The following is a 23,551-nucleotide window of genomic DNA, read 5'->3' on the forward strand; positions in this document are numbered from 1 at the left end:
TGCCTGCCTGTCTTTCCTTGAGATTGAGGATGCTTTTAGACAGAGGGTCATAAAGACTGTACTGGTTTCAAAAGGTAGTCCTTGAACGAGGAAGAAAAGATGGCTTTGAAGCATTGTCTGAATGCTGCCCAAAGTGATGGAGGACAGCTGCCCAGGTTCTGCAGGCACATGTGCTCTTCACATCTCCCAGGTTACAGTACAGAATGCAACCAGTAGTGTATTTATATGTATTTTGTACGTTGCACCACCATTTTGTATGTGTATGTATCTATATCTATATGCAGCATGCATAACAACACAATAGATTGAGCTCTGGTTTATGGCTTGCCCGTTTTGTGAGGACTTAAAGGTTCCTCTCTCGACACTGACTTTTTAGGTCATTTAGCCAGGAAAATGAAGTAGATTTGCAAGAGGTAATAGTAATTACTTGTCTTGTTGCTATTCTTTCAGTATAACTGTAACCAGACACACAAGCATCAGGGCACAGGCTTCAATATACTATGACTGTCCTCTAGAGTTGTCCTCCTCCCTCTGCAAGTGAATCTGATGCCTGAAACTCTGGACCTTCATACTTGACCTTCTCAAGGCTAGGCTTCCAGCAAGAGGAAGGTGAGAGACTCCTCTCCAGCACAGAGATCATGTGAGCAGATGAGATTTACAAAAGAACATCTTAGTGTATAAACTGTTGTGCCGTGGTGGCTGCAGTAGTGTAAATGAGGAACAGCCCCTTTGGAGCAGTGCGGGGTGCCTCATTTCAGAATGTGCTTGGATACTTTTATGAGTCTTTTGAAGCCAGTTACTTGGACACAAGGGCATTTTGAATAATTTACAAAGCAGTCATGAGACATTGTGTGGTGGCACTTTGCTTCTCCTTTTCATTCTCTTGAGGAGGTCAAGTGAACAGATGAAACTTCCCATGTAGAAATGACAGGAAAGGTGAGGGAAATCCCATTTAGTCAACATTCAAATTAATAAACTACTTTGTAATTTCAGAACTATATTAATTTATTTCACATTAAAAATAGAAAGTCTGCAAGAATTTCTTCTTTCTGACAGAGTAACTGATGATTGACCATTGTCCATTTTTTTTTGTCAGTACAGCGTTGAGCTAACAGAAAGAAATCTAAAGCTGAGAACCTTCCCAGGACAGAAGATATTTCACACAGTTTTACTAGCAGCTGCATATGTACGTGCTGGGCAACTGACCAGACTGGAAGTAAGAATATATATTGAAAAAATATAATATAAAATGCCGAAGCCATGTAGATGTTTTTTAAGCAACAACAAAAATCCTTGTTATGATTTTTTTAGAGTTGCATTAAAACAACAGCTAACAAAAGGGGGAAGCTTCTGTGTCAACAAGCTTAGAACAATCACACTTTTCCAGGATTTTTATTTCAAATTCAAATGGAAATCACTTGTTCATTGTTGTTTTGGTTGGGGGTTTTTGGTTGTTGCTGTTGTTTATTTGTTTTTAAATTCTGTTTTGCATGTGATTTTTAAGCAAAATGCCTTTTTTTAAATTGTCTGATGATGAAAGAAAAGTTGTCTTAATATCTTTGTTGTTCAAGAAATATGGAAAAAAAAAAAGTTGAAATGACGAAAACCAAATTTGTTTGGGGGAGAAGGTGTATGGAAGACTTGTTTGAATGTGTAGTTAAATTAATTCTTGGGATACGTGGCACCAGATATACTAGATGTCATTTTTGGATTTTTTTTTTTAATGGTAGCTGCAAATTAGGATAAATGTATGGTTCAGGTTAGTCTTACTTACTAGTTCTTATTACTCTTTATATCACTTTTATAAATTTTTCAGGTGTTTAAAAAACCTAAAAGATTTAACTTTGAAATATCTCTGAAGTTTACAACTAGATAGGATCTCCCAAAGTTTTCCATGAGATGCAGCAAGCTGTTTAAATACATGCTGCCAGTTTCTGTGCTTTTGATATCAGGATTGTTTTCATGACCTAGTAATTTACGGGGGTTTGCAACTCAGTGGCCTTATTTTGCATGTAAGATTACCAGTGAAGAGCAAAAGCTGCTCGTAGTTACTCTAAAAGGCTTGGCTTCTATTTCAATCTTTTGAAGGTTACTTTAACTGAGGAACACTCCAACAAAAGTAGCAGCCTAACTTTGCAAGACATTTCCATCTGAACTTGTAATAAAAAGTATGTAGTCCGATTCACTCCCTGGGCGAGAGGGAAATAAATCTCCTGCTTAAGACAGCCATTATATCTGGTGCCACATATCGGGTTGTCTCTACAGCTCCCTGTTAAAATAGAGTTGTAGGCTTATTAGCATCCTATTAATATGTGCATAAAATGTAGTCTGTGTCTGAGCCCAAATACACAAGCTGAGAAATCAAAGAGAAATCCTTCACACCTTTTGCTGGCTTCATCCTGAACTTTTATTTAGCTCGCAACAACTTCCTTAGGAGAATTTCCTCTTCTAAAGGAAACACTTTTCTCCATACTTAACAGGGGAATACTGCATTGAATGATTTTTGGAGTGACACAGTCACCATTGAGAGAGAATTGCTTTAATCGTGACATACGAATCTTAATTTTGTTTTGTGTAAAGTATCAATCAATTTGAAAAGCATTGACTCATCTAGGGCTTTCTTTCTTTATAGGTAAAGGTTAGGGAAATGTTGAGTAGAGAGTATTTTCACTTATTTTATCAAAAGCTTATGAAGGAAGAACTACAAAGGCTGCACTGTGTTACAAGTTTTGCTTTATTTGTATGAACAATAGTAGCATAATTGTTTCTGAATTCTTTAGGGCTTTATATGTACTTCAGCATTACCTCTAAAGTTACCTCGGGTTGGTTTAATACTGCCTTAGATATTGAAGTGGAAAAACTTTGTCTTAAACAGTCATTGTAAGCTAAACAGAACGAATTCTAAATTATGTTAATAAGCATTGGATTTAGGCTGAACTAATATAAGTCACTATTAAACTGAAATAAGACTCTTGTACAAGTTTAAAATTCAGCGTTTGAGTGTTTTCTAAACCAGTGCAGCTTGGTGCTCAGACAAAGACTGTTCTAGTTGTAAAGTCAAGTAGACTGCAGTCTCATGCTAGTTAAGCACTGTCCTTTTTCCAGGCAGATAGAGAAACACCCTGATCATTTTCTCAGGCAGAAAAGAAAAAAATGATTCCCTAATACAGTACTGACTTTTATATTCACGCTGCAGTTTGGAAATTTGATAAATAAGTATTTATCAGCTTATACACATCTCTGATGATATCTTTCCCTGCACTAGTAGTCAGACTATCATTTGACTATTACTGGTTTTTAACTTGTGTTTTGGGAGCCATTGGCAACTGGCTGTGGAAAAGTGCATTTCCTAACTCTTCTTGGTCCAAGCTGGTTCAAAAAGTTACATCTGAGAGCCTGGCCTGGGCTCCAGAATAATTTGAATAAGTTATCAGGAATTGTGCCACTTTGTGCATGGGAGAAGGACATAGAGAATGAGGTGGAAGTGTTGGATGGTAATCTTATTCAAGGTGGCATTTCTATAAAGCAAGATGAGAGCTGCACTTGGGGAGGGAATTGGATAGATCCTTGCATGCACTGTTTTGTCTGATGCCTAGCAAAGTTCTCATATGTGCCTTATGAATTGTGAGGAATTGTTTAAAAAAAGTTGAGCAATTCTGTTAAAGCTTGAGGATTGAGAAAACTTCATTTGGCAATGGAAGCTGAAGTGCTTTTAAAATCAAACCAGCTATTTGTGCCCTTTAAATAAATCTAATTTTACAGTTCAGATAGTTTCCAATAGCTTTATGTTGTTCAAACCACCAAAAGTCTGTATTTTGTTCTTCAAGATTTTTTTTTCCCAAAATATTTTCCCCCTTTATTTTCCTGCTTTGCAGCTGCCAGTGAAAGTGTCCCCTGAATTGCTTGCTGGTAACTGTCCTGCAGAACTGGCACCAGCAACCTCCATGCAAGCACCTCCCACACTCATGTGCCAATAGGTCTGGAAAAGGTACTGTGTCCAATTACTGTTGTTGAAAAGATTTGTAAAAGTATGCTAATGCTTCTTTTTACGGGAGTTCCTTGCACACTGTTGCTCAGAGCTTCCACAGCATTATTTCCCATTGTATGGTAATGTCAAATAAATACATGGGTGACTGGAAAATGCAGACTTCCACTGCTGGAGCCTGCATGCACGAAATGGTTGAACTTTTGTAGCCTTATCAACTCTGTTATGGAGGCCTCTAAGTCTAAAAAGAATCAACAGTTCAAATTTTCTTCTCTTCCAGTATTTTAAGCTCATTTAAAGTCTGTTTTCCACAATAAGTCATATACATGGATTTAATGCAAATATGGAAATAAAATTAAATTTAAAAAATAAAACCCAACAATTCTTTTCTGCCCAAGATCTTTTGGTGGAGGAGACCATATCTGTAGAAATTAATAGATCCGCTCAACTTTTTTTGTTGTAAAGGCCTATAGATGTCTAATTGGACTCATGTTCATTTGCAGGCATGTCTGCATGGCCATGGTGTGCCCTGGAGTGTTTTGGGTACACAGAAGGAAAACAGCAGTGGTGATGAAAATAAGCATATTTAAATAAGTAACTGGGGTTGCTGACAAACTTCAAATCAGCTTTATCCCTACTATTTAAACCCGGAAGTACTTGAGGTACATTGAAATGTCAGTATTTACGTAGCAAAAGTCTTTAGCACTGATTACCTCAAATCTGCAGCACTTTTAAGTCAGCTTCCAGTTGTCCCCCCTTGGCACTTGTCAGCTCACCTCATGAAGTGAGGCCGAGATCGGATGGATGTAGGATATGCTTCACCTTGTGCATGCCAGCTGCTAGTGGGTGTTTTGGTCCACAGATCCAGATTAGAGGTTGCTCAAAGTAAAAAACCCAAAGTGGATGCTGGGTCCTCAGTACTGACCTTCATTCTGCAGGTTCGGCTTTCTCTGTGTGGTGCTAATGTAAGTGTGACCAGAGATGTGCACCCAGATTCTGTTAATTTAATTAGTCTTAATCTGTCTGTAGTGCATCTTAGGATGTGTGAAACTCTTGGTCCTTGTTATTTGTACTGATGAAGTCTGTAAAAATGTATTAGGACTTAAAATCTTTACCTTGGATATGTAATTCCTTGGTATGCTAGCAGATAATCACTCATTTTTAATATTGACAGCTATATATTTTGAGCAAATAAAATAACCTAAAGACTGCAGGGCTGGTTGTGCCAGTCTGTGTTAAAAAATGAAGGTCTGCAGGAGCAAACGGTGGTAATTTTGGATATTTTTCTCAGCTGCTTTCTTCAGAAGGAAAAATTTTGGGGAGTATTGAAGAGAAAGGGGGAAAAATTGACTGCAGGGGAAACTGAGAGCTGGATCATGGTCTAGGGGAGGACCTGCATCCGTTTCTCTGTTGAATTTAGCAGGTATGAGGAGAGCCCCCACCAACTATGTCTGCAGTGAAGCAAGGCATTTAAATATGTGCTTTAATGCTTCAAATCTGCCGCCTTTCTGAACCCAAATCTCATAGTTGCTCTGCGTAGGAACGTACATATATAATGGGTTATGGAGAGTAGAAGCAAGTGGGCGCATACAGTGTAGGCACTGCTTTGCTCTGCTCACTGCCTGCAGATGCCCGGGCTATGACTGTCTGTGAGCCAGCATCATTGGAAACTGGGGCTGTAAAACTGTAGTGTGTGACCTGTTGATCTCCATGGTGTCTCCTGGTGTTTCTCTTTTATGGTCCTTTTACACCTCTCTAGCCTTCCCAGTGCTTCCATTACTGGAATGCAGCACCAGACTCTGGGATAAGACAGGTGAAATGATGTAAACTAACAAGGAAATGAAAGCTTTTGCTATTCTCCTCACCCATTTTGGATTTCAGTAAGATTGTTAGCATGACAGCATTGTAGTTATATTTAAAGGAACACAAAATATGAATCACTATATGAAGGGCGGTGTTTCAATTGTGACTGTGACAGTGACTTATTAATGCCTGAATATCAATATAGTGCTGGTAAAGTATCTGTGAATAGTATCAACCAGCCACAGCAAAGCAGAGAAGGGCAAATCTTATGTCTACATTTTACTTGATTTGTGAGATCAGGCTCTGACATCTAGAATTTAGAGCAACTTTTGATCTAGTGCTCACTTAATCAAATTTTTATGCTTTTTACGCATTTTGTAAATATTTGACGTGAGAAGGGAAAATCTGAAAGGGGGTGACAGTAAGAAATGAGCAGAGCAACCCATTTTTGAGTTTAGTTTATCGAGGGCTTCTGATGTAACCTGTTGTTTTTTCCATGCAGGGAGAAACTGGGCTTCCAGTGACTGAAATTATGTATGCTACTAGTACAAGCTTGAAATTTCAATTTCTTTAACAGTTAGCCTTGCAAGAATGCCAAGTGTGAATCTCATGAAAGTATTAAATATTGCTCCCTATTTAATGTAAATATTAGTGGTTTAAAAGAACTTGCAAACTGTGCCCATTTGATCTGAGCAGTTTTTTGTTCTGAGATTTTTGTTTGTGTGGAATTACCTACATTTATAGGTAGCAAACGCTCACATTTACTATACTTAGCTGGCAGGGAGAAATAGTGCTGTTGGTTTTAGTAGTGCAAGAGGTACCACTGAGAGATACTACTAAAAATAGCTGTTCCTGCTGTTTGCATGAATATTGTGCAAAACCTAAACAGAACCTTGAACTCCTGGAGAACAACAGATGTGGAAAAACTATTGTCTCTAATTGACACTGTGGTGTCAGATGAATAGAAGCAGCTGAACAAGTTCTTCCTTTGGGTTAAGCTGCATTTCTGATCTCTGGGGTGATGCTATGTTCCCACCTTTCCCTTTGGCTAGCACTGAACGATCTGTGATTTACTCGGTAACATGCTCCCAGTAAATGTTTCAGATTTTTCTTATATATCTGTCATATTTAAATGGCTATCAAGTTTTCAAAAAAATAATTTCTTACCATTTGGAATGTGAATCTCATTTTCTTGGGAAAAATACAACAGTGTGAACCATATGTCTTTAGGAAAACTCACAAAACCTCCCCAAATCTCTGACTATAATAGATTCAGTGATCTAAAGTTTGAATGATAGAGAGTCTAAGATGATTATTTTTTTTCCATGGGAAATTTAAATTTTTACTTTCTTCATGAGCCCCGATATAATGTGACTTTTCACAAGTGTGTGAATCATTATAATCCTGCCTGATCTTGTAGCATGGGATTCCTCTTAACCTTAGCTGCTAAAAGTTAAGTATCTCTCCTAAGCTGGTAATCTAGGAAGTAATTTCCCACCCTCCCCCACCTCCCCCAGCAGATAGCAATGCCAGGGTGATTCATCTCACCTGTTTTACTCACCTATCCTAGAATGGGATAAATGGCAATCTGGAGACACTTATCTCTCTTGCTTGACTACAGAAGGAGTCTCAATGACTGGCTTGGACAAGCCACCTGATTTCTAGGTGGCTATAGAGCAGGGAGGCTACCTCTTTTGATCTCAGTGCATAAGATGTAGTTTTCAAAGATGTTTTCTTAGTGCTGAAAGGATTGCTTATATATATGTGCACACACTCGTACAAATAATACCTGTCTTATTACTTGGTGTTTTGTGTATGGATTTGTGTACACTTTAATGATCAGTACTTAAATGTATAATTTTGTGTCCCAAATTTCTCTTGGAGAAGTAGCCAAATGAAACGTATGTATGCGGATAAGTTACGCAGGCACAACAACTCCCTTCACACAGAGGAACAGGGACGCTCTTACTGTAATTGAGTGAAACTCCTACCAGTTTGGTATCTGAGAAAGGCCAATCTAGGCTGATATCAAATGGAAGAAATAAACCTTATTCTGAAAATCAGTAAATGTCCACAATAGTTTTATCCTTTTAGCTGTGGAGGAGGATGTTTGAGTTCACAGGTGTTCATGGAGTGGCACCTCAGCAGAGTCCACTCAATTCAGTTCTCTGATAAGTCTAGATCTGTGGAAAAGGGCAAGCTCAGGTTTCCCTAGCTGCAGTTTTTCTGTATTGCTGAGGAACATCAGTGCCTGAATTGTTTTGGTACACTAACTTCTGTGAAGCAGTGCTCCTGTCCCAGCATGCCAGGAAACAGTAATGCAGACTCTTCAGCACTTGGTTCCCTGCTGAGCTGAGAGGAACCACACAGGTACTGAATTTCTCAACTTTGGTGGCTGCATGGTCTCCTTGAAGTGCTGAGCTGCAAAGCAGCAGCAGTGAGAAGTTAGTGCTGCCACAGTACTCGGTGGGTCCTAGACACTTCTCGTAGCATGAGCACTGGACAGGTGAGCCATGGGTACACACAGGGACTGTGGGTTTTTTTGTCAATTATCCTTCTGGTTTCTAGGCTGCCAGTATCTGGGAATGATAAGGACACTTCTATACCACACACTTGTATGACAGTACCAAGACACATGTCAGAAGGCTTAAGGCATATAGCTGGTTATTGTTCAAAACTCGTTGGATAGATGCTCTGAGAACTCTGTTGCAGAGTTTATCCTGGTCACAGATGATTTTCAGTGCAGGTTGGGGGGCCCGTTGCATGCAGAGGCTGCGCAGCTCTCGTGCTGCTGGATGAGCAGGATTTGGGAGATTCAGTGAGAACTGTCAGCAAAGGCAGCGGAGGGAGCAAGGGGATGGATAACTGGGCACTCCTTTGCTGAAAGCCAGTGGGGATTTAATGTATTAACATATAGTACTATTGGAAACTAACTCATCTGCTGGTGTTTGATTTTTTTTTTTTTTGAAATGGCAGAAATGGGAAAAAAATTATTAAAAATTAAGGAAAATCAAAGAGAGACATGGAGAGCTCTGAATTAGCACCCTTGTGGTCTGCTTTCCTTGTTGTCTTGTAATGCCAAAAGCACTGAGAAACTGTAGGTCTTCAACTGATGATATTTTGGTGAACTTTCATATAGCAGTGATAATGGAAGCAGAAATGGCATGTGTGAGAGCACCCTGGCTGTGGGTGGTTGATGAGACAAGGTTAATTTAGTGAAGTGGATTGTTTCACCCATATTGTGTTATGTCATGACACACACTGGAAAGAGCTCTCAATTCTCTGGGCCGGACTCTGACTTTCCTGTGATTTTTGCTGTGCTACAATGCTGCGAAAATACTTGATTGTGGAAAAACAGTGGCAGGTTGTGAAATTTTGGTTTGGGAGATTGCAACCAGCTTTTTTATTTTGTATCTTACAATCTCAGTGCAAAAGTGAGAATCTTACTTTGTGTCACATTTCAATAAAACTCTGTACTTCCTAAGGGAAGATGTGAGGTGCAATCTATGAGGCACTTTAAAAAGTTGGGTAATTCATTGAGGTTCTTCATATAGTAGGTACAAAGTATCTCACAGTTGGCATCAGGATCTCAAAATTGCATATATTTCATGCCATGTTTTTGGCTGAAGTAGAGTATATTTTTGTCACTTTGTTAATTGTTGAAGACCTTGACTTAATTTAAAGAACAATATCCTTTTCACTCTATTCTACCAGAAAGGTTGTGATTAGAAAAGATAGTGTTCTTGTTGCAAAAACTGAGAATTCACATATGTGTTCTCTGTGAATCCATTTTCCTGACCTAAGCAGTTGAGTTTTGCGTTGTCCTCCAAAAGAGAAGTTGAAAAGGGGTGAGAGAGAGAGACAAAGAGGAAAAGGACCACAGTATCTCAATTTTACTTTCTTTCCTGAAGAGTGTTCTCTTTGGACAGACAGTAATTGTAGTTTCTAATGACACAAACTTGAAGGGAAACAGAAGAAGACTACAAACAGGTTTATGGGCCTATCAGCAGGAATATGTGGCTACAAATTGCTGAGTAAATGAAACAGCCTGTTGTTTCCTAAGCCTGAGTTTGTAAGTGTTATGCCAAAGTATTTGAGGAGGAGCTAGAGCACTAGGCGGTGTAAAGGATACCTGCTGGGCCCTAATTGGTGCCCACTGTTGTTAATGGCTTCCTGTGGCTGAATGTTTACTTGTCATTTGTTTTGTGCTTTGTTTCCCAGCTACTGGAAGGAAAAAAAATACTGACCAAAACTTTATTTTGCTTTTAAGTGGACATCCCTGGACATCAAGTGCCATGCTGCAAATTGTCTCATAACACTAAGTACCGTGAGACTATTCCTCAATCCTCTTATTAGCTGTTAGGCTTCAAAAGTTAAATTTGCTTTAAATATTCTTTTTGAATTTGAATAATTGCCTTTTTTTTTTTGCAATATATTTTTATTATATATGTAATATGTATTATATAACTAAGAAAATTATACAATATAAATGTCTGGGGCTTTTTCTGCTTCAAGTTTTTGTATGGTTTAACATTTTAAAAATACCTCAGAGAATATCAGTCTATTCTTAGGCACCTGTTTTCCTGAAATGTCCATTTCTCTCATAAATCTCATTTTTTGTGGGATACTTGTGAGTGGTCCGTGAAAGATGAAAAGAATGAAAACTTGCACGCTCAGAGCTTCCCTGCAAAAGACTTCTCTTCCTGTATAGGATGCAGTTGCTGTCTGGTTTAGTGTGTTTTTTTTTTTCTCTTCTGATCCGAAGGGATTAAAAAGAAAACTAACCAGGTCAATGTTTCAGACCCTTTGCTTACTCCGTCCTTAGTTTCTCTAACAAGACAGCCTGTTATTACCAGTTGTGGTGTGAACACCACCCTGCTGGGAAAAAGGAGTGAAACCGCTATTTTTAACTAGGCCACCAAATAGTTTGTGGTGAGTAACCCTGTACACACATTGCTGATGAAGAAGGAATTAGAACTAGTAAAAACATCCTAATCCTATAATCTTAAATCGTCTGCTTCTCCTACACTGGGTTGGTTTTTTTTGAGTGGTATCAAGGGAGATTTAGTTTCAGTAATCCTAGACTTCAGATAATAACACAGACTTCAGATAAAAAATACCTCTATCTCAATTTAGCAACTAATTCTTACTCCAGGAATTTTTAGATATTTGTCCTTTGTTCACAGGGACATACAGCTTGATATACAGAAACATAATATAATTGCAAAGAACTGGATCAGTTTGTGATAAGGCTATGTTTGAGAGCCAGTTCTATAGCAGTAATATGTTAGATTTCAGATAGTGTTTGAGATGTCCTCAGAGGCAGACCAGACAATGTGGGAGAAGATTTTCCTGAAGTACAGAGCATTTTTTCTGGGGACATAAATCTAATTTCTTGATTACCACTGCCTGTTGTTTCAGCTCTGTTTCACATACATATCTCTTCCATATGCGTTTGGCTCATACACCTTGCAGATGCACTGTCCACAAAGTATTCTCATACTATTTTCTTGCCACTCTTTGTAACATCAACTGGAGTTCTTCTTTATCAGGCATGGAGTTTGGAAGCTACTAAAATATGAAGGAAACTTTACCCAGTGTAGAAGACCATGATTTAGATATGGAGTTCCAAATATTTAATCTGTGCTTAACTAGGTACTGGAGAGAGGGAAGGAAAATGGGCTCAAAATTGCCAGTAACATGTAGTCAGGCAGATTTTCACTCCGTAGACTGATCTCAGGAAAAAAACCTCTAACATGGGAGCCTTTTTCTGTAATTCCTGAAGGATTGACAAGAATAAAGAGGCATCTAAGCTGCTTTCACCTGAGTAGGACAATGGTGATCAAAAAACAGCAGAGGGAGGAATAAACAGATTTGCCCCGTCTTCAAGGGGAAGCTTAGTGTATTTGAGAGTATCCTTATTCCTAATTATGTCTCTAACACATCTTCTGGCATGTAGCAAGGTATTTGTTATCTTTGATTTATTCTTGTTATTGAGTATTAAATAATATAGTACTTTATATAACCTTTCTCTCTCAGGTTGGAAGACTAAACTCTAGAACCAACAGGACTATGAAGACTTTTGGATGCTGGTTCCACTGGGCTGTCATAATTGACAGCTCAAATAAAAACCTGAGGATATAAAATCAAAAATTTGGTTTCTTACACACTTGGTCACAGCTGAATATTTAAGCAGTTTAGCTGGATGGGGAGGGGGGAAGAAAGAAGCCCCAAACCAAAAACTGACTGCAAAAAGTGACAGCAAGAAGGCAGCAAGAAAAAAAAGCCAGATCTTTAAGTGATATAGGAGTGTGTAACTCGTTAAAACCAATTATTCTGTTCTCATTTGGGTTACCTGAGAATCGAGTCCAGTAATATGGTATTATCCCTTTAGAGTATTTCTTCTGTTTATCACATTTTTTTCTGCTTGTTAAACAAAAAACATCCCAGTCTCTGGAAAAAGGAATTCTAAAGTATATTTCAAATAGACATATGAAATGCCAAAATCCAAAGTAAACTTTCAATTATTTTAATAAAAAAGAAGCCTCTGTGCCAGAATATGTAGACAATCTGATTAATTTGCCCAACATGTTTTGAATGAGTGGTTTTCGTGATTGACTGTACTACAGCATTAATCTGATTATTCAAGTGCATTAATCTTGGGGTTAGGATGAGACATCTTGATTTTGGTGTTGATAATTTATGTATCACTTGCTCATTTTGATCCCCCCATAGTAATAAGGAGATCATGTTCTCAGTCTTTATCTTGCTTCTCTCTTAACCTTTCCCTATCTATTTTATACCCTTATGTTGGTTTATACCCTAATTTTTACCACAATCTTGGAAATATGGACTTGGTTTACTGCAGCTATTCCATTAATCTGAACTTGAATGTTGAATCAAAGCTGCCAGATCTATAAATTAAAGGAAAAGAGTATTAGTAGATTAAAACTGTTCCTTTGATTTCTGTAGAGGTGTCTCCATCAGTAGATCTGGAGCGTAGAATACTCGGCACTTACACTCTGCTTATGGTATAAAATGTCTTACACAAATCTATGAGTACTATGATACTAAGAAATTTTTAAAATTCTAGAGATAAATGCTAGTCTAGAAACTGAGTGTTGGAAAGATGTTGAAATGGAACCATTTTTATTCCTTTCACAAGCTTGCAGTAAAATTTTGATTATGGGTTTTCTTTGACTTTACAGTGATTTCTACCAAAAGTTTGTCTTCTGGTACCCTTGTAAGAACCATTACAGAGCAGCTGGCCACAATTTCTCTAAACCGAGGTTGTGAACAGCTGAAAAAAGTAAGCAATTTGTATTATAGTTAAACAAAACACTTGTGCTTTCAAACAGTGCTACTTAGACCAGTATTATGCCATCCAAAGTCATTCCTCCCTGTGTCTAAGCTGTGCTTGGAACAGGAAAATAGTGGGGGCAGCTACCATGAGCCGGTCTGCTCTGGCAGACCCACTGCCTCAGTCCTTGTTGAGGACCTGCCTCCATGCTTCAAATGCTTATACAAGCAAAATAATTCTTTTGGTGATAGACGTTCCCTGAAAAAAAAAAGTTCTTCCATTAGAACAGCATTTTTGCCTATCAAGCTGTGGCTTCACTGTGGTTTTGCTAGAGTAGTGTCCCATGGTGGTTGCTCCCTGCCTTCCCTGCGGTATTCTTTAGTCAGACGGCTGCCTGGCAAGGTTCCTAGATTTAGGAATGTGCTCACCCAGTTTCTTCCTTCTTTGTAACTTCTCAGTTGTGAAGAATGAGGAATAACACCCCTGTGGTTTTTTGGTGGGCTTAGGATGACCCTTTCATTTCACTGTAAGTTTGACAGTGAACTCATATACACCTGCATGCCTTGGGAATGATAGTGTGCTGTATAGTAGGAAGGAACTGTAGAAAGTTAGAGGAGAGAAATATTAGTTATTCAGGCAGTGTTTCTAGGCTAGGGATTTCTGTGTCAGATTCAGGGACCTGCTCCTGGTGTTAGGGGGAAACAAAAAATCTGAAGAAAAGAATATTTGTCCGGGTATCTGAGTTTTTGATGCTCCATATGAAAGCTAAGTGGCATGGAGGCAGGAAGAGTGAGGATATATAAGTAGAAGAAGAGTGACAGATAAGAAAGTTGCAAATGCTTAGAAGAAGCTTTATTGGTGTTTGCCCCAATGTTCTTGGTAGAACACCTTCCCTTCCAGTTCATTGTAGTCAGGTGTGTGGTGTAAAGGTGCTGTAAACAGAAAATGAAAAAAGAGTAAGTTTAAAGGATGGTGATGAATAATACTTGAAAAGACTCAATAGCACTCCCAGTTCCAATTATATGCATAGAAGGGATTCGTTCTAATGTCTGAAAACTGTTTTGGTAAAAAACCACTTTTCAGATAAGTTGGCCATGAAAACTACTTGGCTGAAACAGCAGCAGGATAAGAAGGAAACCAAAATATCTCCCAGTTTTACTTCAGGCCCCTTCTCACCTCCTCCCCTCAAACCCACTTGTTTCCCCTCTTTGTGTACAGTTCACCAGCTGTGCCCTGTGAGATGAGCTGGGGTGGGCTGCGTTCCTCACACCTCCATGTGATGCACACATCACTCTCCCAATCTGCCAGACTTAGCAGTATTTCTTGGGCCAGACTGTCAGGTTGCTGAGAATAAGTGAGGGTTTAATTTGCAGTTTGCATTCTTTTCCTAAGTACTACATGCTCTGGAGAAAGTCAAAAGCAGTTGTATGATTATGAACTCAACAGTTCCATCCATCTATCTTCTAATTTAATGAAGTCAGTTCTGTCCAGAAGGTATTTCACATGTTGGGCCCACTAAACTCAGTTATATTGCAAGGGACAAAAATAACATCCTTTTTCTACAGGAACAAAAAATGTGGTGAGCCTCAGTCTCTTCTTGCCAAATTAAATATTCTAATCTTAAATCCAGATTTTTTTTTTTTGTGCATACACATGTGGTCATTTTGTTTTACCTGTTTCTTAATGATACTCCATTTGATGCTGTGGTATGATACAGCTTTTTTCCCTCTTCTCAGAAGTGCTGAAACCAAACACTATAGCAACTGATCATCAGAACAACTTTTTCCCTGTCTCCAGACTTGTAGTGTATTCATCACTGTTATCTATAAGATGTAACAACATCCGCAATCTTAATAGTGTTTGTGTAGAGGACTTTTCTACTCCCTACCACTCGTCCGTAACATGTTGGTTGCTTTCTGTTTTGGCTGAAGAGAGAAGCTACAAATTTGATCCCGTGCTACAGGTGGCTGCAGTGCTCTGACATTTGTCCAATGTCCTTAGCTCCAGTGGTGACGAATGAGCCTGCCAATGCCCAGCTACTTGCTTGCACAACTTCAGCTGTGTCTCTTGCGGCTGATATTGTCAAGGGTGCACATTCTTCCTGTGGCAAGGATGCAGGTGACAAGTTAGGTTTTAGTTAAAGGATTTAAGCTATGAGGCTGAGGCCTTTAAGGTGGCCTCTAATATGAGAGGAAGAGCTGACTGATTTGATGTGATGAATACTTTACTTTTGATCAAGGGAAGGCTTCAGCCTACTGGCTAGCTTACAACCTAGCCTCTCTCCTCCCTGTCAGACTAGAGAAAAATGTACTGTGTGGACTCTGCAATATGTAAAGCCTTGATAGACCTGAAATTGCACAGGTCTTCTCTGTCAAACTGAAGATGCTGCTTACACCACTACCCCCAGCTGTAGTCCCATGTGACAGGATCTCCTCTATAGGATCACCTGGCATGGAGAATCCCCCTGTCATCCCACTGCCACCCTGGCAGCCTGCACAGCTGTAAATGGGACACTTCATAGAAAATCCCTGCCATGTTTTTTGGGAAGATGAGGGAAAGTGCAATGACACAGTTATCTTTTCTGACATATCTTTTCTCCCCTAATTTCACCTCTGCCTTTTCTGGGTAGCGCTCTAACTCAGCAGCAGATGGGAAAATAGCTGGTTATGACAGGCTTTGCCCCATGAAGGTATCAACATGCCCTGGAGAATAATAAATAAATGAAGTTTAATAAATGAAGACCTACTTGAGCTCTGGGTAAGATTTAGTACTGAACAGGGATTGTGAGGGGTTTGCTTTGACTGAGATGTGGAGTTCTTGCCTTTGACCCATGGTACACCAGACAATACCAAACAGGTTTTTTTGTCTGGAAAAGGGCTTGGGTAAGCAAATTTCACTCTGCTTTCTCTCTTTACACCTGACAGCTACAGTCTTCAAGCTGGAGCCAGGAGTAGCTCACAGTGAACCCCTCTGATGGGTAGGCATCCTACACAGAACAGGGGGACTTAAGCCTGCTTCATGCTTTTGTGTAGACTGACAGGAAGGCTTGGACAATAATATATCACTAAAACAGATTTATTCCATTGCCATTAAAAGCAGCTTTGAGGCCATTCTCATTTCCACCTTTACTGTCTGAATAGATGTTGTCTCTATAAATTGCAGTTTTGTCTATCCTTAAAATTACTTTTCCATAGGATTCAGCCACTAGCTGACACCTTTAGGAGGATTTAGAGTAACTGTTATGCAGTGTGCAGAGCTGGCAAAGAGCAGCATGAAATGAAGGTGAAATTTACCCCATTAGCAGAGCAAAAGTGAAAACACAAATATGTAATTGTTCTAATTCTTTATTTAAGGAAAAACCCACATGTGAATGAACTACTGTCTAGTCTGGATTAGCTGCCATGAAGCCAAGTCATGCACCCAGAGAAAACCCTGGATGATTTCTCTCTGTGACAGCACCCTAGGTTCCCAGCAGTGTAAGTGACAGCAGAAAACAGTTCCCAAGTGCTGGCAGTGAGAAAGCAGCCTGTCTTAGCTTCTGGAAAGAGGTTTATTTGAAGCCACTTTCAGGTGACTCTTGGTAATTGTTCCCAAATGAAGGGAGGGTTAGCTGGGGTGTCACCAAACCGTGAGGGGACCTGGTCAGCCTTTCATCCTGCCCCAGGCCAAGGGTGGACCACACAGACCCTGTTTGCCTGACCCAAGGCAAATATGCCTTGGCTCAGTGCTTGTTTCTGTATGCTTGGCCGAGGCAGAAAGTGATTGTTCACAAATAGGTGAGAGAAAAATAAAGCAGAGAAATGAAGGAGCAGCCTTTTATGCGTGAAAAGGGGAAAAGGCCAATTGAAAATTACTTGGAAACCCCTGAACCTTTCAGGCAATTACATTGGCAAGATGATAAGAAGAACAAATGAAGTGCAGTCAAGGTATTTTTAGAAGAGAAAATGGAAAATAGAAAGTTCAGGCCAGGAGTTTAGATGAGATGATTGAAATGGCTTGGCTCATTTTGGCATGTCCAGGTTAGGGTGGCTTACCTCTGGTCTCACGTTTGGGGTGGGGAATGAAAACCAAAGAGGGGAACATGACATGTATGCAGATTGGGTTCTGGATACTGGCTTTCCTTCCTCCTAGTATTTTGCATATTAGGAATATATTTATGCTCACACAAGGAGTTGCAAGTAGTTATGATACTGAACCATTCTACAGTGATAACCTGTGCAATACAAGTGTATAGGTGGCCATGGGTGCAAGTCTGTGGACAATCAGGCTCAGAACGCTTTTGTTTTTCTCTGTGAAATACAAATGGCTTTCAATCAAAGGCCTACTCACAAACTGGCACTAGTTTAAATGTATCTTTTTTTTTTAACTGATACAGGCAATTGATGTGGGTTTTACATAGACATTGCCTAGAGCATCTCCTGGTTTTGTATTGTTGCCCACCAGGGCTAGAGAGATATATTCAAATCCTGTATTAAGATTTGCTGGTATGCTTAGGTGCTTATGCTCACAGAACAAACCTTCATAAATGTTAGCACCCTTGCACTTTCCTTAATTTCCCTGCTCCCATCATACAAAGCCAGGCAAGTCTTCTTTCAGTTTTCATTTGATTCAGCTGTGCTCTTCAGCTTTGGTTAAATGAGGATCCTCAGACTCATGAAGTTAAAATAATTGTTTAAAATAATTTTCCTCTGCAGTTCTTGTTCTCCAACTCTAACCGTAGTTTACAGCAAAGCCAACTTATTGTTACTCTGAGAAAACAGAATTTTTATGGAATTGCTGCAGGGAGCAACCCTAGACTAGAGGAGGACCAGATCCAGAGTTCACATTTCAATACTTCATCTGAGTGTTAAAATAGAAGACGAAACAGAATAGAATAGTTCAGCTGGAAAGGACCTGCAGTGATCATCTAGTTTAACTGTCTATCAGTATGAACAAACAAACAAAAAAGAAATCTGTATACAAAATCTTTTATAAAGAAGCTGTAATTCTTGCAAATTGGTCCCAAATTGTAGCTATTAAAACAATCACAATGGAGGGAAAGAGATGTTGTTTTCTTTTTTCTTGGATGATACCACTGTGCATAATAAACTCTGGAAGTGAATGACATTTCGCTGAATAGCAAGAAAATAGATCCCCTTTCCCAATGTTACTTATACTTGGAACACTGTTTATGTCAAAGCAGAACTGCATGTATTTAACTGTTGAAAGTTGGAATTTTAATAAAATCCATCTCTGGCATCAAACTGCAGTCTGTAATCTTGGTTTAGGTAAAGACCTACATTCATTGAGACTAGAATGTGCCAGACAATCCTGTTGTGGAGAACAGCAGCTATGATGCTCCAGGAAGGGCTGCTGATAGACAGCTTGCATGCAGCCACATGGGCTTGAGAGTTTCCTGGAATAGGCACCAGCTGCTTCATGCTGCTTAACTTCTGTGCTAGAAAGCTTCCCTTGGCATGTTTGATTTACTAGTGTTGGCAGAGCATCAGTAGCCCCTAAGAAATGGTTTGTAGTCTGGCATGTTGAAGAAATCAGTGAAAACACTGAGAGCAAACAGGTTGACTTCCTGAAAGGCAGAGTATCCTGCATCTGTAGCATTCATTTCATGCCTCTCAAAAGATAGTTAGATCTGAAGCATAAAAATGAGAGTTTAAATATAATAATTGTTGCCTTTTCCCCTGGAATTATTTTAACTGAAAGTAAACTGGAGGAACTAATAGTGTAAGTAAGTTGTGTAAATGTGTAAGTAAATAATTTCTTTACTATCATCCTCATTCTCAGAAAATAAAGTTTGTAATTCTGCTGCGTGTTCCTCTTTCTTCCCCTACTTCTGAACACACTAGCTGTTTTTTTTATCAAGGGTCCTAAAGGGTTTGTGAAAACTAGTGTCTGGAAACAGGAGTGTGAGTCAGGCACAAATATGAAGAAGAGATTTTCAACGCAAGTTCAAGTTGCCTTTTGAAATGTCACTTTGAGGACATGTTCGTCATTGAGCCAGCAAGTGCGAGCTTTTACTCAGTTCTTGGCATAGAATTTAGGGATAATGAGCAGGAATTAAAAATTCAACAGTACAGGAAAGGAAGTCACAGAGGATATGGATCAACAATTTTTGTTACTGCTGCTACATTTTATTTTTTTCTGTAATTAAAGTTGCTGTGAAGTGATTACTATATCTGAGAGCACCAGGTTCCTGGGAGTGTAATGCATATATGTCATTCAGTGCATCACAAGTGCAGAAAGACAGGAGTGGTGAAGAACTGAAAAGAAAAATATTTGTAGTAGATCAAGATGACCAAGACAGGGCAAGCATGTTGTCTGGATGTATTTGTTTTATTGTGGAGGAGAATCTGGAAGGCATGAAATATTCCAGCACTGGTAGGTAGACATATTAAAATTTGACATTTTGGAAATAGGAGCAGCATTCTTCCAAACAACAACGGAGAAAAGGAAATAACATAAAAGGAAAATAACATCAAAGGAAAAAGACAAGCTGCTCAGTAATATCTGCAAAGTTTAGTTTTAAACAAATAGTCATCCTTCTAGGACAGCAAATCAGAGGCGCTATTAAATGTGTAGTGCTAAACTGAGGGAGATCACTTTGGTATTGAGATGTAGATTTGTGAGCCATTTACCTAAAGGTAATAGTTATATCAGTGTGAAGAGAAGAGGCTCCCTGAGGATAAGATACAGAAGATGACACCCAGGATAGAGCTTTGAAGAGCTCTCACAGACAGGGGACAAGAGATAGTGAAGAATGAGGAGCCGCTGGAGGGTGATGAGAAATCCATGTATGTGCTAGGATGCAATGGAACACAGAGAACACATTGTTAGAGCTAGGGGGCGTCAGAAGGGCCCATGATGTGCTCTTCACAGCCTAGATCAAACTTACACTGTTTGAGCTTGTGTGTTAAAAATAAAGTGGATATCTCTACTTTCCAGTATAGTCATAACTTCAAAACTACGGGCCAAATCCAACGTCAGTTTTAAAGGAGAAAAAGCATGACAAGGAAGGGTAGAAGCCAGGGAGGAGAAATATAATGCAGACTGTCACAGGGCTGAGAAGGGGACAAAACTGAGTGAGGTGCATGCAGTGTTCAGCATGGCAGAAGTGAAAAGGAAAAAGCCAAGATGGGGCAGGGAGGAGGAATTGACTGTGAATAGGAGTATCAGGCTTCAGAAGGATGAGGCAGGAGTTTAAATACCAAGAAGGGCCTGGGATACGGGGTTTTGTATGTCTGTCTGGTGACTGCTACAGTGTACTTGAATGTTAGTAGCTGAAGACTATGACTCCACTCTCTTCGTCACACGTCAGTTTCTAATAACAATAAAATAAATCCCCAAACACCTCCACTTCATGCTTCAGCCAGCCTGCCTTTCCCAGAGCAGTACCACCTTACATGTGCCCAGTGCCTCTTGTCCTGAAAGAGACCCTAGCACGTCCACCTTTGAGGCATGACTAAAATGCATCTGCCTTAGGAGGAGGCAGTCTGTGGATGGTGGGGCCTGGCCACCCTTGTGCAGGGTAGGAGGAGTGGCTGCACCTCTTGATGTAGAATTTTGAGGAACTGCATCTTCTGAGGACCAGCCTGGCTGGTCCCACAAAAAATACTCTTTCACTTTTTGGTACAGAAGTTTCAGAAAAGTAGCCACTGATAGGCAAGAAATTGTCATCAATCATACAAACAAACTTCCTTCCCTTTCCAATCCACCTTCCACTGGCACTCATAACTTGCAAATCAGAGCCTCCTGCACACCAGCTGCTCCTGTTTTAACTTTAGACACAACAGCTGAGATTAATGTGAAATTCTCTTTTCTGAAGCTGTATTTATTGACATTTGCTTCATTCTAAAGTTACTGTTAACCTTAGCAGCAAACAGAGTTATTTTTTATCTAGAGAATCTAGATAAAAATTAGATAGCATGCATAATTTCTAGGAAAGAAAAGCATGTGTATAACATAAATCTCTAAAAATGGAGTTTGGGGCTTGAGAACCAAAAATCATTGTGTGTTTAGACCATTTAAGGCAGTTCATCCTAATAGTCGCAGTATTTCAGTGAATACTTTTTTTTTTTCTCCCTCTGTATCAGAGACAAAGCATGGATTTGAAATTAATTTTTATTCTTCACTAAGAGCTTAATGTGTTTTTAGTAAAGATACTCTAAGGAGACCCCACTGTAGTAGTTCACTTTTATAAAGAGGATGGGTTATGGATGTAAAAGATCTATGTGGAAATTTGTGCGAAGTAGATGGTATATTGTGAATAGACAGGTGATTCTTCTGACAGGGGGTTTTCCTTTTACATACTTAGCAGTGTTGAGGAATAAGCTTCTTTACACAGAGTAGATACAGACACATAATTTGAAAAGTTATTCTCTAGGACTGTACCTTAGGAAGTTATTTCAAATGAAACATTTCCAGTTATCTCTGGAGTGAAAATTGATAATTGATAATTGATAACCACAAATTCTTTCGTGAGTGGATGACTCTCAGATATGATATTGGTGGTCTCTTGACATGCCAGCAAGGGTGATTGATGTGGAAAATGGGAGATCTGTGTAGTTAATTTTTAGCAGCATAGGTCTTTGTACTTTTCAGCAAACTCACAGTGAAAATGCAAACCACAGTATCACTTCTTTCTTAGAAAATCTGGGGTTATTCAGCCATGTAGTTTACAAATAATAAATAATAATGGCTGAGGTTGCATGCCAGTGTGATCAGGGAGTTTCATATTTAATCTCATAGTTGTCAGTTGTGTGCCCTTGAAGCTGTGCCACTGAGACAGATACTTGCCTGTGGGAATTCGAAGCTCTCTCCAGGAACTGATACCTTGTGCTGACAAGTCCTTGATGAGTGTGAACTCTCACTGTTTTCTTCATCAAGGTGGCTTCTGGGGGAGCAGGTTCTGCATCAACTGTGCCAAAGAGCAAATCCTAATTTATTTTAAAATGTGCTTAGAATGTAATATGTGAACAGGGGTGTTTCAATGTTTGTGTATATATTGCTCATTATGAAATCTCCTTTAAGTCCAATGTTTAAAATGTGTCATTTATGCTGTATGTAGTTCCATAGAGCTTATTAGTCTTATTGTAATATACAGTGAGTTAGACATAGTGCAGTATATAGTTTGATCTGTAAAAGGGTTGCAGGTGTGTTTGGCTGAGGCTATGTAGGCTGTTTTCTATCACCTTGCTCTTGTGTTGTCATTTATATCAGTGCAAGAAGATGTAAACTGTGGCTAATTCAGGGAGGTGACAATAACTGCCCAAGGTGCAGACACTCAGATTTTGTTATACCTGGTATTGGAATGAGAAATATGTTCCCTCTTAGTTTCTCTTACAGAGCACTTTTCAAACAGCTACACTTTGAAGGCTTGGGGTGAAGAGAGGTGGTTGTGTGTATTTTGTTGTTTGGGTGTTTTGTGGGATTTTTGTGTGCTTTCTTTCTTTCTTAGCAGAAGAGCACACAGAGTTGCTTTATCAAAAGTATTTTTTGAAAATATCAGTAATAGTGCTAAAGTCATATGCAGAAAGGGCATTTAAAGGAACAGTTAGTAAAAGTTGTTAAGTTTTTTTTATTTCCTTCTTGAAAGCATCTTCAGTTTTGTCTGGCATATGGACCTAAGACCCACACATTCCATTGTGAAAGTATCCCTAATGATGTGCTAGTTCTCAAGGATGTATCAGAGTGCTGCAGCTAACACCCGATAATACTGCTCACTCCAGTGCTGGCACACTTTGCCTGATGGGTGCAAAATCCCTCCTGAAACAGATCTGAAGCAAGAAGTCAGGATCTGCGTTGACTTGCAGTACTATGCAGCAAGCAGCAAAAAAATCGATTCTCACTCATAGCTCTCTTTGTCGGGAGGCTACGTTGAATACCTGATCCTTTCCCTCTTTGGATGTCTTCTTTTCCCCCTTGTTTTCTTCATGCAGGAAATGCAAGTGTTACTTGTCTTAAAAGGACTTAGCAATTTTCTTGTTTTTAAAGCATAATAGTTATGCATTGTGGCAAGATTGTCCTTTTTTCTTTTTCTCTCCCCCTCCTTCTCGCCCCCCGACCTGAAATTAAAGCAAAGCTCCTATGTTTGATACATTAAAAAAGACTAGGGGAGTTATAATAAGTATCTTTGCTCTAACACTGACCCTTCCTTAACTTTTATTATGTTAAAATGAGTATGCATCTGACAAAGAATTGTGTAGGATGCACACACTTTTGGAGTTTGCTGGAAATAACTCCCTTGCTTTAACTTGTTTTCAGGCTGTGCAGGGTTTCTGCATGAAGAGAACTACGAGGACTTTGTTGTTTACAAAGTACAATATATAGCTAACCTCTGGCACCGGGTCCAGGAGGCTGGTCTGCTGCCTTCACTCTTTGCTCAGCTGGCCTCCTGCCTAATCTGCCCACTGTAACTGGGATATTTGTAGTTACTTTCCCTCTCAGTAGCAGCTTCTGTTGAATTGTGT

General features: G+C 39.3%; 1 long non-coding RNA gene across 1 annotated transcript in view; it reads left to right on the forward strand.

The window, feature by feature from the left end:
* Window positions 1-23,551, forward strand: part of LOC113969263 — a 56,044-nt gene that overhangs the window by 15,224 nt on the left and 17,269 nt on the right. The window contains exon 2 of the long non-coding RNA XR_003534797.1: window positions 3,876-3,988. This is a non-coding gene — a long non-coding RNA (uncharacterized LOC113969263). The remainder of the gene's footprint in view (window positions 1-3,875; window positions 3,989-23,551) is intronic.

Source organism: Neopelma chrysocephalum, unplaced genomic scaffold, assembly GCF_003984885.1.
Source record: "Neopelma chrysocephalum unplaced genomic scaffold, ASM398488v2 Primary Assembly neopelma1_23, whole genome shotgun sequence".
NCBI classification, from domain to species: domain Eukaryota; kingdom Metazoa; phylum Chordata; class Aves; order Passeriformes; family Pipridae; genus Neopelma; species Neopelma chrysocephalum.